Here is a 16,388-nt window from a genome sequence, read left to right on the forward strand (position 1 = left end):
CTAAGTAACCTGGACCGTTGGAAGCAGGGACTTTTCACATGGTTTGTGAGGGGCAGAGGGCTGAACAAAGCCCTAGGGAACAGGTGGTTGTCTTTGGGCCTTGCTAGTCATCACTGTGACTGCAGGCCATGAGCAATGTTCACCACAGGCAAATGGGACATCTAATCTAGGTCCTCAAGACCAGTGGGGGTCTCCAGGAGTGTGGAGCTGATGGGCTACAGTCCATAGAGGACAACTATCTCTCCTTCTGCCCTTGGGGTCCTTACCATCTCCCTATCCCCCAGCCTGTGGACTCCTTAGTCTGGAGAGCAAAGCTTTCTTTGCAATTTTGCAGTTATGCAGCAGGCTGTTTCTGTCTTATACCTGCACTGGTGACTTTTGAACTTAAACACTATAAATTTGGCTAATTCTCTGCTTCAAGAGCGACATCCTTCCCCTAAAGCAATGATAACTCATATCTAGTTTTCTGGGCTGGGAGGAAGATCATTAGAGCGCAAGTGAAGAAAATCAGAGAGCACAAAGCTGGAAGAGGTGTGCAGGCTGCGGGGTGGGTAAGAACACAGAGTGAATTATTTAAAACATTAACCTACTTCATGTATAGGATCAGGTATTGCGCCTGTATATAAGCCTTGTTATTGTGGAGTTGTGTGCTCTCGTTCACATGATTTCTTGCTGGGCTACAGGACAGACACGTGGACCTCACATGGAGAAGAAAGCAGGAAAAGTAGCTGGACTTGGCTTGGTTCAGCAGAGTCTGGGCTGAACTGTGGACGTCCTGCTGCAGAGTTGAGTGGGGAACCTGGATCTCGGGATATGTACCAGGGTGGGACAATTCTGAGGCATGTTCTATACCAGCTCTGTCCAATAGGAATATGCTGAGAGTCACATATGTAATTTCACATTTTCTAGTAGCCACAGTTTTAAAAAGCAAAATGAAACAGGTGAAATTAATTTTAATATTAATACATTTGTTGAACCTTGTCTACCTAAAATATTGTATCAATGTGGTAATATAAAAAATAATCAATAAGATGTTTTACATTTTATATATATATATACTGTTAGAAATCCAATGTGTATTTTACATTTGGAGCACAACTCAATTCTTACTAGCTACATTTCAAATGCTCAGGGGTCACTAGTGGCTAGTGGCTAGTGGCTACCATATTATAGGTCAGCGAAGCTCTATACTATTTCTCACAGGTTCCCAGTGGGATTGAGCCCCAGTTGCCCACAGTGGTAATCTTCTGATCGATGTCCCCTATCTAGATTTCCTTTCCTTCCCTGAATGCCTCCATTCCCTTGCCAATGCTTCCTGGGATCATCCTTCAAGTGAACTACTTGCTGTCCACTCCTTCCCTCCAAGTCAGCTTCTGGGAAATCCAACCTAAGATATGATTGTTCTAAGCCCATAAGCACTAAGGATAGCCACATCTTCTGTTAGTTAACTTCTTCTCACTGTTGAACTTTCTATTATTTTTACGGAGTAAACACTTGCTAAAAGTCACAGCAGGGTGTATTCTGCTGACAACCTAGGGGAAGGGTCTTCCCATTCTGGGGCCTGAATAGCAAAGAAGAGAACAATGTCCACTTCCCTCAGGCCAAAGTGGTGGGAGCAGTAGCAGCACTCAAGGAGATAGCTGTGCTTAGCAGCGGGGTGACCTCTCAAGTGTCACCAACAGCAATGTGCCTGGGCATCAAGGAGCCTGGGGCAGCATAACACAAAGGACTCATCTTGCTTTCACTTAAGATGGCCCTGGGGACCCTCGGATAGGCCAGAGGACAGTTTCCAATCACCAGACCAAGAGGAGGAAGTACCAGCTACCACAATTTTATATTTAAAAGGAAATTTAAATTTTTGTAGGTATAGATGGTGAGGTCAGGACACCCTGGTCACAAGTGAATTAATTCTCTTTTTCGTTTTGTTTTGTTTTTTGAGACAGAGTCTCGCTCTGTTGCCTAGGCTGGAGTGCAGTGGTGCAATCTCCACTCACGGCAATCTTTGCATCCTGGGTTCAAGTGAGTCTCGTGCCTCAGCCTCCCGAGTAGCTGGGACTACAGGTGCACACCACCATACCTGGCTAATTTTTTTGTATTTTTTTGTTGAGACAGAGTTTCACCATGTTGGCCAGGCTGGTCTCGAACTCCTGGCCTCAAGCAATCCATCCACCCACCTCGACCTCCCAAAGTGCTGGGATTACAGGCGTGAGCCACTCTGCCCAGCCACAAGTGAATTAATTCTCAATCTGCTGTTTCAGTCAGGAAGACTTCAGAGAATCCTCTGTCCATGCCTCTGAGAACAACAAAGAAAAACAATGACCAGATGAGATGCAGATCAGCTCTGGCACTGTTCATAAATTCTCCTAGAAGAAGTGCTTTCCAAGGAGTGGGAACATGACTTATAGTGATGCCAAACAACACCTGACACATAACACAGCCCTGTGGGGGTGTGGAGCAAAGAAGAAAGAGCAGTTTCACATCAGCAAGCACTAAAATATTTCTAGAAGAAACCTGACCCCAAAATGTCTACGTCTACATATATTAACAAAATATTCTGTGATTTATTTATCCCATGAAACTGGAAATTTCCTTCCTGCTCATTTGTACTTTGTCTCCATTTCTCTTATGCAAAATGGAATACCCTTTTGAGAATCTAGATGATTATGGCCGGGCACATTTTCACTGGAGCCAACATCTCACCAAATAAAGGCCAATATATTTCAACCTCCATCAGCCAACATAATAAATGAACAAAATATTATACAGAAAATGAGTCTAACCTTGTAGCCTTATTTCCTTACCCCCCAAAACCATATGCCTCATCATCTTTTCCAAAAAGTGAATTTAAAATAACAATAATAATAACATTTCATTTTGGCTTCCTTCCACAACACACTCTACTGAAATTACTCTCTAAAGTCACCAGCTACTCCCTATGCTAATACCAGGGGTCTTCTCTCAGTTCTCTTCCTACTTCAATTTTCTGCAGCATGCAACATATTGAACAACCTTTTTTTTGTTCACTCCATTGCAATAAATATTTATTAGTACCTACTATAAGCCAAGCAGTGTTGTAAATATCTTCAGTATATTAGAAAATAAAACAAAGACCTCTGCCCTTCTGGAGCTTACACTGTAGCATAAGAAGACATCATAAACCATAACCCTAAGGAAATGATAGCGTATGTTAGAAGGTGGAGACCAAACTGCCCTTTTGGTGTAGAAAGGAATGTCTTGGACTTTGGAGGCAGGAGAGCATGAGTCAGAGACTGGAGATGACAGAAAGCTGTGGGGTGATATGAGATTTTCTCCAAAAATATCCTCAGTCTGTGGCTTCCTAAGCATCACAAAATGCCAATGTGACTAGATGTCTTATAGAAAACAGAGTTGGGGCGTTGCTTCCCGGCTGGCTCTGGCAAGTTCTGTGGGTTCCCTCAAATCCACCTCTCCGCGCTCTCTCACTTCCGCCACTGCAGAGTTCAGGTCCTGAGTTCTGCCTGGATGACCACCTCAGCTTTCAAGCTGCAGTCCTTTCTGGAGCCCCACTCTTAAACTATCATCCACTTCACTCCCCATAGTGCTGCCTGGTGGATTGATTGTCCCCTAAAATACAAATCAAATCCTGGCACTAGCTTTTTCCTGAAGTAGACATCCTAAATTGGCAATATGCTTTCCAAAGAGTCCCTGATAATATACACACTGAGAGACACACACTCATCTGCTGAGAGAAGCATACCTAGAAAAAGCACAATGGAATCCATTTTTGTCATGAAACCAGAGCAAAATGCTACTCCTATTAAAGAGGGTTGACATGCTTTTCATTGCTTTAGGAATTACCCATAGTTGAAATAAACAGCAAAGATTCTAAGGAACTATAGGTCATTGACAGAGGTAAACTAATTTTAACAGCAATCCAGATAATCACGAGTGGTTGGTTTGGGGGCTTTAGAGCTGTCACCAAGCAGTTTAAAGCACAGGAAGCAAGCTCACTGCCTGGAAGTTGAGCTGCAAATTAATCCCTAAATTTAGCATCTTGATATGGGTGAAAGCAAACTAGGTACACGATTGCCCAATCAGAAACACAGAATCAACTCACTTAGCAATAGCGAGTTATGTTTCTGCTCTGAAGGTAGGTCAGCAGTGTACAGGCATTGCTCAGAGGAAACTCACCCAGGGAAGCAGTCTGGGGCTGGGTTTCCTCAAGGAAGCATGGTTGAAGGAAGAAACTGCAGTGTAGCTGAAATAAATCAAGGTTATCATCAAGAAGATGGTGCTGACAAGTTTCAGATCTGAAGGATGAATTAATAATGATACTGTCTCAAGAATAGTGAAATCGTGATCATTGCTCACATCTCCTGCCTGCATGGTATATGCAGAAACTAAGCACTCTCCAGCCTTTACATGAATCAATGAAATAAGATGTTGCTATTTCTTTTTCTTTAAATGTCAGTGTTTCCCAATATTCCACCTTTACCCCTCTTCTCCTATTTAAGCTTTTTCCTGGGTGGATGAGGAACCTGGGGCATGGAGCATTTAGGTAACTTGCTTGAATCCAAACAGTGAGTAACAGGACTACAGGGAGTGACTCAAGCCCAAGTAAAGTAAGGCTGAAAACCAGTGAATGAGGCGTGAGTCAGAAACCACAAAGACGGAGGTCAGGATGGAGGATGGGGCAAGGAACGGGTTGGTGCAGGTGGATTAGAATTAAGGCAAGGAGGAACTACAGAACACTGAATTTTCCTTTGGCTGTTTCCTGCTGTATCCCAGAAGTAAGAATGGTTGTTGAAAGGAACTATGAAAGTGATAGAAAAAGTATGCTGACATAAAAAGGGGTTAAGAATGACCTCCAATTGAGGCCGGGCACGGTGGTTCACACCTGTAATCCCAGGACTTTGGGAGGCCGAGGGGGGCGGATCACCTGAGGTCTGGAGTTAGAGACCAGTCTGGCTGACATGGCGAAACCCTGTCTCTACCAAAAATACAAAAAAATTAGTCAGGCATGGTGGTGGGCGCCTGTAATCCCAGCTGCTTGGGAGGCTGAAGCAGGAGAATCGCTTGAACCCGGGAGGCAGAGGTTGCAGTGAACCAAGATCGCACCATTGCACTCCAGCCTGGGTGACAAGAACAAAACTCCATCTCAAAAAAAAAAAAAAAAAAAAAAAAAAAAGAATGACTTCTCATTCAGTCACTCATTCAACATGTATTTACTGAACACCTACCATATGTCAGGCTCTGTTCTAGGAGCAGCACTGAAAAAGCAGATAAAATACTGGCCTCACTGGAGTTCCTGGAGTTACACCCTAGTTGAATAATAATAGATTAAATATTAAACAATAAAAATAATAGATTGCATATGCCCTGTTGTCTTAGGCAGCCCTTTCCAAGGCAAAACCCCAGTAAAACCAGATTAGGAAATTAGAGGAAGAATAAAGGACAAAAATAACAACTTCTGACCCTTCAGGCCAAGCTCTTCCCCTGTCTAGCAGAGATGCCCAAGATACAAGTGGCTCTGGCAGTGTGAATACAGAGGCTTAGAGCTGGACACACTCAAAATCACTAGGCCAAGCCAAGCACCATGGCTCATGCCTATAATCCCAGCACTTTGGAAGGCCAAGGCAGACGGATCACCAGCCAAGGCAACAAAGTGAGACCCCCATCTCTAAAAAAAATCAAAAAATTACCTGGGCATGGTGGTGTGTACCTATGGTCCCAGCTACATGGGAGGCTAAGGCAGGAGAATCACTGGAGCCCAGGAGGTCAAGGCTGCAGTGAGCCTTATTCACGCCACTGCACTCCAGCCTGGGTGATGGAGTGAGACCTTGTCCCAAAGAAAAATAAAAATCACTAGACAAATCACATCACCTTCTGGTTTTTGAAGGGTTTTTTAAGAGACAGAGTCTTGCCCTGTTGCCCAGGCAGGAGTGCAGTGGCACAATCATAATCATGGTAGCCTTTAACTCCTGGGCTCAAGGAACCTTCCCGCTTCAGCCTCCCAAGTAGCTAGGACCACAGGTGCAGACAGGGTCTCATTATGTTGCCTCGGCTGGTCTCAAACTCCTGGCCTCAAGTGATTCTCCTGCCTTGGCCTCCCAAAGCACTGGGATTACAGGCATGAGCCACCATGCCCAGCCACCTTCTCATTTTTTAATTAACTTCTATGACTCCCTCACCAAAAAAAAAAAAAAAAAAAAAAACACATACACACACATATAGATATAGTTTGGGTTGTGCTTGCTTGAATACCTTGCAGGAAAGAAAACATTGCTTCCCAATGCAGCTCACTCTAGAGAAGTTTAGGTTCTGTTTTGTTTTGTTTACCTTATATTGACTCTGACATTAAAATTTTTTTATAACCTAGGTGATAGGTCAATAGGTGCAGCAAACCACCATGGCACATGTTTACCTATGTGACAAACCTACACATCTGGCACATGTATCCTGGAACTTAAAATAAAATAAAATTAATTTTTTAAAAATCATTTAAAAAATCATTTTATATTTTCAGTTTGGGGTTATCCACAAATTAATAAAAATACTTTCTGGATAAGTGGCTTTCAAACAATGCTCTATAAAGCCCTTGGTGCTTTGAGGAAGGACTCAGAAGTAGTGGGGCAGGGTAGGTGGGCAAGACAGAAAACTTCTACAGACCTGGTAGATAGGGCCTTGAGTTTAGTTTCCACACAGAATTTTATTGGAAGAAAGGGTTGGACAGTTAGAAAAACATTTGAAAACCCCTGTTCCAGATATTCATCCCACAAGTCATTATTATAAATGTTGAATCGAATAGAGTTGAGAGCAGAGCATTAAGATACATTTCCCTGCATACTGATGGCAATCACTGTGTCTCGGGTAGGGCAGGAAAGCCAGTTGTGAACCAATCTCATTGTTCCACATGGACCCCCAAGGCTTAAGAAAGACCCTGTAAATGTCTCCCTGAAGCTGTCAGAGTGTGCCTTTCTGAGTTTCACCATTTGTCGGGATCACTGCTTTTCAGCCCTGGATCTGCATTAGAATCAACTGGGAAGTTTTAAAACTACCACTGCTCCTCAAGAAATTAAATATCGTTACCACACGACCCAGACATTTCACTCCTAGGTATATACCCAAGAGAAATGAAGACCCAAGTTCAAATGTCTGAAGGCCACATCCCTATATACCAGCTGGCAAATACTGGGGGAGGGACTAGATGTCCCAATTTGCACATGAATTTTTATAATATTATTCATAACAGCCATATAGCTATATGAATAGCATTATTCATAATGGCCAAAAATATGTGGAAATAATCCAAATCTCTCTCAACTGATGATTGCATAAACAAAATGTGACATATTTATACAATGGAATATTATTCAGCCATAAAAAGAAATGAAGTACTGATTTGTGCTACAGCATGGATGAACCTTGAAAACATTGTTAAGTGAAAGAAGCCAGACACGAAAGGCCATATATTGTATCATTCCATGTATATTAAATGTTCAGTATGGCAAATCTATAGCAATAGAAAGTAGACTAACAGTTGTCTAGGGCTAAGAAAGATGAGAGGATTAGGGGTGGTGGCTACAGATACAACTATCTTTTTGAAGTGATGAAATATGCTGAAATTGATTGTGGTGATGGTTGTAGAACTCTGTGAATATATTTAAAACCACTGAATTGTATACTTTAAATTGTATATGTATAAACGTATACTTAAATTGTATGGTATGTATATTATATCTCAATAAAACTGTTACTACAAAGATAATAACTACCACTGCTTTCGCTTCCACAGAATTTTTGTTAGGTAAAATATTTTATTAAAGAACAATTTAAATATATATAAAACAAGTGTTATGGTTTGAATGGGTAGCTTCAAAATTCAGGTGTTGCCAATATGACAGTATTAAGAGGTAGGGCTTTTAAAAGGTGATTAGGCCATGAGGGCCCCTCCCTTAGGAATAGAATTGGTGCTTTTATAAAATGGCTTCATGTGACGAATTCATTCCTCTTGCTCTTTTTCTACCTTCCACCATATGAAAACTTAGCATTTCTCCTCTCTGAAGAATGCAGCAATAAGGCATCATCTTGGAAGCAGAGCGCAGCCCTCACCAGACACCAAATGCTGGTGCTTTGATCTTGGACTTTCAGCCTCCAGAACTGCTTGAAGAAATTTTCTCTGACCCCACACCCTTGGGGCTAGTCTGGAATACAGGCCTTTCCTTCATATTTCCAAGACATAGCTCTGTTTGCTTCTGTGATTTTTGAGAGTGAAGGCACCTTTTCTTATTCATATTCCATTCTTGGTCTTTCTATATACAGTGTCCCCTTAGCAGCAAATACCTCCTTTAAATGGAGGAAATTCTCTAGCACATACGTTAAAACCATGGCTTCTCCCTAGTGAGAGGGCTGGGCTTTGGAAAGCAATAGAGACGATGGTGGAAGTAACAGCTCAGTACTTATAGCTAGCAGGCACACATCCTCCTCCCTTCACTTTGGATTTTTCCAAAGAATTTTTTTAATTGATCTAGGTGGGACTTGGATGTCCATTCCCAAGTGATTCTATTAAATAGCCTAGACTGAGAACCACTGACTCCAGTCATGGGAATGGGAAGGGAAATGACTGATTTTGAGGGATGTCACCCTCAAAGAATATTAAAGGAGTAGCTCTTGAAAGCCTAGATGTTCCCACTCTAGGCTTTCAAGAGCTACTCCTTTAATATTCTTTTCTGAGGCTGGGCACAGTGGCTCATGCCTGTAATCCCAGCACTTTCGGGGACCAAGGCAGGTGGATCACTTGAGCCCAGGAGTTCAAGACTAGCCTGGGCAATATGGTGAAACCCCATCTCTACAAAAAATACAAAAATTAGCTGGGCATGGTGGTGCATGCCTGTAGTCCCAGCACTTTGGGAGGCTGAGGCAGGAGGATCACTTCAGCCCAGGAGGTTGAGGCTGCAGTGAGCTGATGTCATGGGATCCTGTGGGTGTCACTTCACCAGCCGGAAACCTGTGTGGCCGGTGGCGCTTTTGCCTGAGTTTTTACTTGGGCCCGCTGGGCTTGTTCCACCCAATCAGCCTGGCAGGCTGTGCTCAGCTTGCGCTACTGGCCTGAATCTCATGCCTGACAAGGGAGAGCCAGGCACAGAGCAGCAAGGGGTGTGTGAGTGAGCAAGCATGGTGCCCGGCCACTGAGCACAGCCAGGCACACTGGCTGTGGTGGGGCAGGCAGCTCCAAGCACCAGCATAGGCGCCAGCTCCCTGTGAGGCTGTGGCTGGACCAGGTGGACGGCAAGCAGCTTCCATGGCTGGCACTGAGGAACGCGGTGGAACTCGGAAGCTTGAAGATGCCAGGAACCACAGAGCCCCAGAGAGGGTGTCACAGCCCTGGCCTGGGGAGGTCCTAGGTCTGGGCTCCCAGAAGGGCTGCAGCTCTTCTCTCCTTGTTGCCCACAATGTGGTGAGCAAGGGGCGTATTTTAGACCCATTTGTGTTATAGCTCTTTTAGCCCAGGCATTCAGTGCATCCCGAGTTCTTGTCCTGTGTCTAGGAAGAATGAGGTACACAGACAAGTGGAGGGTGAGCAAGTCAAAGAGGAGCTTGATTGAGTGACAGAACAGCTTAGAGGAAACCACAGTGGGTAGCTCCTCTCCACAGGCAGGTTGTCCCAACAGTGTTCAGCTCTCAGCAGAGGAGACCCTAGAGTGGGCAGCTCCTCTCTGCAGCTGGTAGTCCCAACTTATGCCCAGCTCTCAGCAGACAGGAGATCCTGGAGCACGTAGCTCCTCTCCAAAGGCAGGTCATCTGGTCACCAAAGTCTGGCTGAGTCCAGTGGTTTTTATGGGCTTCAGAGGGGAGGGTACATGCTGATTGGTTCACAGGTGGGAATGGGTGGGCCTGAAAATAGCACCATAAGTTCCCATTCTGGCCCATCAGCCCCACCACCAGGCTTTAGGCCATCCCTGGCTTGAAGGTGAGGCTTCACCAAGGACCTGCCCCTTTCTGCCCAGGGGCTTGTCTGCCTCCTGCCACTGCCCAAGCTATTTGTGTTGAGGGGCTCCCGCAGGCCCATGCCGAGCCACCCTCAGTGCTCCCTCAGCCTCCCTCCTGTGCTCGTCAGTGCCCAAAGCCTGGAGGGGAGCCAAGGCAGCAGGGGGCTGGCATGTCAGTGCTGCTCTGAGCATGCATACACCTGGCTGGGTTGCAACAGGGCCTGGGCTTGGCCTCAACTTTGCTCCAAAATCAGAGTGGGCACCGGGAGTGGGGAGAGACCAGGCAATAGGAGCAGGTACTTCTGAGCCTGCAGGGGCAGGGGGGCTTCCCTGGCCCCCAAGAGATGCCTGGGTCCACAGCCATGGCTGGATGGCTGCAGCTGTGTCTGAGGGCTGGGCTCCTGCCTGATTCTGGCCCCCAAGAGCACAGGGATGTCCAGGTCTGGAGCTGTGCCTGGGTAGCTGCGGCTGTACCTGGGGAGCTCAAGGCTCCTGCCCTGCCAACTTGGAAGTGGGCAGGGCTTCCACAGTTCCTGGCTCCTCCCAACCCTGTAGAGCTCGCAGCCCTGGCCATGCCTCCCCCACTGCAGCCAGTGTCATGATAGCAGCCACTCCAGAAGGGCCACCCATGCCATCACCAAGATTGCAACACTGCACTCCAGCCTGGGCAACAGAGCAAGACCCTGTCTCAAAAAAAAAAAAAAGTTATTTTCTGGAATTATGCTTGCCATCAAACCCCACCTGGAGTTTGCAAATATCATCTTCCTCTTTCTGAGACTTGCATTAGTTAACATTGCCGGTCTTCAGCTACTCTCATTGTTGCACAGTGCCCTTCATGGATCCTAAGCTGGAGCAGATACACCCATTTGTGAGGCTCAGGATATAATGATTCAGAGAATGCTCAAGCATCCTAGCTTCTCTGAATCATTATGTCCTGAAGCACTTAGCTCAGTCTACAGCTAGTAATTAAGAACACTGGCCTTATTATCAAGGCTGAACTGGAATCCCGGTTCTGCTACTTGGTGGGAGAACGGTCTTGAGCAAATCATGTTTCTAAGCCTCGGATTTCTCATCTCTAAAGTGAGGATAATAAAGCCTCCCTGTAAGGACTGTTATAGGCATTAAATTCCCACCACAGATGTAAAGTGCTTGGCTCAGAGTGAATGTGAAATAAACTGCTAGTGATTATTTCTTCCCAGGGAGTTGTAAGACTGGGAGATCTAGCCCCTCCTCCAATATCCCCCTGCTGGTATATAGGTATGCAACCTCCAAACATTCAGGACTCATAGCAGGTGCCTGCCTGCACTCTTCAAACCAGTCCTCTAGGGGGAAGGCAAAGGAAATGATCCCTTATCTCTGATTCCCTCATCAGCCCCAGCAATGTCCTAGTCTTGGGGTGCACTAGCAAATATTGTCAGAGCATTTTCTCAGGTCCATGCCCACCACCCTACACTTTCCTGGTCTTTCCTTCCTAAGCCGAGAGCCATTCCTAGAGACAGGACCCCCAGGAGTCTTCACAAAGTCCCTGTGCTGAAACATCTGAATTTCACCACATAGTATCTTGTCATTAAAACCTAAGAGTGTCTGTCTCAGAATTGGCCACTTTTTTCTTCCAACCATTTACAGAAAATGTATAATCCACAATTTATAATTCCACAACCACCTGGAATAGTGTTTGTTGCTCAATACACATCTGACATCTGACAGGAAGTATGGAATAAATAATCAAGAAGCAGTTAAAGCTCCTCCTGTTAAAAATCCTCCCACCCAGCTTAAATACTGGGTTAACTCCTCTTTCATGTTGTTTTATCATTCACAATGGTTTCCTCTTCCTTACCTCTGAATTCTTATTATCACTATCTTTATTGCATACTTACTAATTGATCCAAGATCCTACAGCTAATAATTGGCAAATCTAGAATTCAGCTGTACTGACTTGAATAGCATCTCCCCAAAATTCACATCTACTGGAACTTGGAATGTGAACTTATTTCAAAATAGTTTCTTTGGCTGGCATGGTGGCTTATGCCTGTAATCCCAGCAATTTGGGAGGCTGAGGCAGGAGGATCATTTGAGCCCAGGAGTTGGAAACCAGCCTGGTCAACATAACAAGACACTGTCTCTACAAAAGTAAAAATTAAAAAAAAAAAAAATACCTGAGCGTGGTGGCACAAGACTGTATTCTCAGCTACTTGGGAGGCTAAGGAGGAGAACTGCTTGAGCCCAGGAATTTGAGGCTGTCATGAGCCATGACTGTGCCATTGTACTCCAGCCTGGGTGACAAAGAAAGACCCTGTCTCAAAAGAAGAAAAAAATGTGTCTTTACAGATGTAATCAAGTTAAGATAAGGTCATACTGAATTACAGTGGGCCCTAAATCCAGTGACTGGTGTCCTTAAAAAGAAGGAAATGTGGACACAGAAACACAGAAGGAGACCCAGAGAGGAAGGTCATGTGAAGATGGAGGCTGGGGTGGGGGTGATGCTGCCACAAGCTGAGTAATGCCAAGGATTGCCAGAAGCCACCAGAACCAAGGAAGAGGCAATAAAAGAATCCTCCCTCGAGGCTTCAGAGACAGCATGGCACTGCCAATTTTGGACTTCTAGCCTCCAGAACTGTGAGAGAATAAATATCTGTTAAGCCACCTTGTTTTTGGTAATTTGGTATGATGGCCCTAGGAAACTAATACACTGTCTGTCAGATATCAGACATCCTCATTCTTAATGATATCTCATCTGTATCATGATGTTATGCAGCCTTATGATTGTAGCACCTAAACCGTATTCCTCATGGCACATTTCTCAGGTGCCTTCTATTTCACAGTAGGAGGCAAATGGAGCACCTGGAAGTTGAGGGGGTATGGAGGCTGTGTTAAGGGATGAGGAAGAAGTAGGATTATTGCAAGGTAGTGGATGGGTGGGGCTGTTTTCTTGAAACTATGCCCAAACTTCATTGTTAGCCAGATCCTGTGATTTAGCAGAAAGAGGAAAATTAGTTTACTAATGAAAGAGTTATGATGCATTAGAAAGCAAGAAGGACTGGGAGTTGCAAAGCCTGCCACAAACAAGCTCTGTGATTAAGCACGTGGTACTCAGATGTGGCTTTTTAAGCTAGGCAATTCATCTTGGGAACACTGACACATAGTCTGAAAAGCAAAATATTACTCTTTCAGCTATAAAAAAAAACTCCCGGAACCCTCATTCAGTCCCACCCAATCCCTGATCCTTATTCTGTAACTCCCAATTCTAACACAGAGCAGACACTTAACTTTTTAGTTGACTAAATAAACAAGGGAATGAATACTGAGGATAGAAAAGGGTTGGAGGTGTCAGAAATGAGATGATGGTCAAGAAAAGAGAAAGACTCAGATGTATAGTAAGGGCATGGAAGAATGTTCAAGAATCAAAGATGTCTGCCACTAACATTTGGTAATCAAAAGCCATAACAAGCAAATGTGGCAATATATCACTATCTGTTCAATCTTGGTAGTGAGCGTAGGGTGTTTGTAATATTCTTTATAGTTTGGTGGGTTTAAAATGTTTCCTTTAAAAAAGAACAACAGTGCAGTAGCAACCTCAAAATGGCCAGATCAAAATGAGTGCATTAAATTGGCAGCATTCAATTCACTTGCTTTGATGGGTGAATCCTCTCCTTCATCGGCAGAACTGATTTGACTGTGGTAAAAACAGTTCATTCCCACACACAGATAGATCAATACAGCCCTTTTGGAGAGCACCCATATATACGAAAAGCCATAAAATATTCATTTCCTTGGGCTTTTTACTCCTGGTTCTGGGAATTTATGCAAAGGCAATGATAATTTGAAAGGAAAAAGGATGAAAATACGTAAATTCTATGACAATTTTTTAATAACAATGAACACTTGGGAAGGATTTAAGTTGTCAGTGGGGAGTGCTCACCACTGCCCCCACCCTGGTCAAACCATCCTAAGCTGTGCCTGGATGGCTGTGTGTAAGGAACATGGCTGTGCTTTGGTCAAGGATAGGATGAGGTAAACATCCACAGGGACTCAGTGAGTTTAGAGTGCAGGCATATAACTCCACTTGTTATCACAGCTATGTAGCCATAACATGGGAAGGCCATCCCTTGGCTCTAAGCCACTATTGTCTGTAAAAGGCATAACTGCCCTGTTGACACTGTGCAGGCGTGCTGGCACCCAGAGAGAGAGAGAGAGAGCCAGAGTTGTCCGTCTTGGAGACTGACAGTGGGGAGCCAGGACACAGCTTGGCTTGCTCATGCCCAGAGAGAGGAAGAGTTAAGCTGCTGACCTCGAAGGCAAGGGAGAGTCGGCCACGCAGCTGTGTGGGGGAACCGCCAGACTAAGCACCTGAGACAGGGCAGACAGTGTAGAGAGCTAGTGTAAGAAAGCTGTTGATGAGAGCTGCTGCTGAGTAAAATCATCTTTCACCTGCCTACGGTCCCCTGAGTGTTCTTTCTGCTCATCCACCCACTCCCCTTGGACCTCAGCATGGGCTGGAACCTGACCCCAAGCATGACATTTGGCTCAGTCGTGAACCTGACATTGTGGTAGCCTCCACGTAGTCTCTGCTTCTGCCCTTGCCCCTGCCATCTACTCTCCACTTAGCAGCCAGAGTGATCCTTTCAAAATGAAATCAAACTGCTTCCTTGCTTCATTTCAAAATGCTCCCACCACCCTCACTGCTCCACCCTGGTCTGAACCACAACCTCCTGGGGCCTGGATATAGCAATAGCTCCCTAAATGGTTTTCCCTCTTCCATCTTCTTTCCCCTTAGCACAGAAGTGAAAGTGCTTCTTTTCAAATCACAAATCAGATCATGTCACTCTGCTCAGAACCTTCCAGTGGCTTCCCGTCTGACTCAGCACACCCATATGACTCAACACACAAGGAGTTCATTTCCTTCCAGTTACACTGAGTATTTTTGTTGGTTGCTGGCTGTACTCATAATGCTCTCTCCTTATATCCACACGGTTCACTCCCTCCCTTCCTTTAAGCATAAATCAAATTCCTTATCTTGGTATTGACAAGCCAAGAACAGACTCCTCCAAAGTGAGCAGTGAGGTCATGACCACCCTAGTTTAAATTTTACCAATCCATACAGCCTCATCCTACTTCCCTGTTTTATTTTTTCCTCTTAGCATTTATCATCTTCTAATAAATTAAATAACTTAGATATAGCCAGGCATGGGGGATCACGCCTGTAATCCCAGCACTTTGGGGGGCTGAGGTAGGCAGATCACCTGAGGTCAGGAGTTCGAAACCAACGTGGCCAACGTGGTGAAACCTTGTCTCTACTAAAAGTACAAAAATTAGCTGGGCGTGGTGGCGTGTGCCTGTAGTCCCAGCTACTCAGGAGGCTGAAGCAGGAGAATCACTCGAACCTGGGAGGCAGAGGTTGCAGTAAGCTGAGATGGTGCCATTGCACTCCAGCCTGGGCAACAGAGTGAGACTCCATCTCGAAAAAATAAATTAATTAATTATTTTTTAAAAATAACTTAGATATAACCGGGTGTGGTGGCATGCACCTGTAATCCCAGCTACTGGGGAAGCTGAGGCAGAAGAATCACTTGAATCTCGGAGGAGGAGGTTGCAGTGAGCAGAGATCGTGCCACTGCACTCCAGCCTGCGTGACAGAGCGAGATTCTGTCTCCAAATAAATAAATAAATAAACTTAGATAAAAGTTTTCAAGTGCCTACCTCGTCTGCCCCAAACACACATAAGCTAGAATATAAATTCCATGAGGAAAGGGATTTTTATTGGTTTTGTTCACAGCTGTTTTCTTAGCACCTAGAACAGTGTCTGGCACATAGTGGACATTCAAAAAACATTTGTTAAATGAAAGGATGAATGGGTAAGTAAATCGGAAGTAGATGATGAAAAATTAAGCAATTAGAAAAAAACTGTCCTTGTATAATGTGTCAACATGGAAACAGGACATAATGTAAACATCAGAATCCCTGTGCTGTGATTCTGGTTTTTGTGGCTCTGGTTACATTGTTTTTTGTGTGTGTGTTTTTTTTTGCTTTCCCGTTTCTTAAACATTGGCGTTCCCAAGTTTCTCCTTGGTCCTCCTGTCATTGTTATCTACTCTCGTAGCTTCAAATACCATCTAGTTTATACTTTATTTAGCATGTTGTCCAAGCGACCATCTTGGGCCCAGGGCTCTACCTGTAGCTTTTCATCCACACTTCTCAGGTTGCTTCTTACACAGCGCCATAGTAGTTACAATATGGTCTGGGGATAGTCGTCTCCATCAGTCTCCCCCTATAAAATGGAGGACTCATAGTACAAGTGGCCTAGAACATATTAGTAAGGACTCAATAAATGTTTGAGTAGGATGAGCTGGGGGGCTCATGCCTGTAGTCCCTGCACTTTGGGAAGCCGAGGCGGGTGGATGGCTTGAGCCCAGAGTTTGAGAC

At 44.7% G+C, this 16,388-nt stretch overlaps 1 long non-coding RNA gene across 2 annotated transcripts in view; it reads right to left on the bottom strand.

Moving 5' to 3' along the window:
- The window catches only part of LOC129050239 (uncharacterized), a 71,322-nt gene that overhangs the window by 54,114 nt on the left and 820 nt on the right, over window positions 1-16,388 (bottom strand). For both annotated transcript variants that reach the window (XR_010138246.1, XR_008513854.2), the window contains exon 2: window positions 12,125-16,233. This is a non-coding gene — a long non-coding RNA (uncharacterized LOC129050239). The remainder of the gene's footprint in view (window positions 1-12,124; window positions 16,234-16,388) is intronic.

Source organism: Pongo abelii, chromosome 1, assembly GCF_028885655.2.
Source record: "Pongo abelii isolate AG06213 chromosome 1, NHGRI_mPonAbe1-v2.0_pri, whole genome shotgun sequence".
Classification (NCBI taxonomy): Eukaryota; Metazoa; Chordata; class Mammalia; order Primates; family Hominidae; genus Pongo; species Pongo abelii.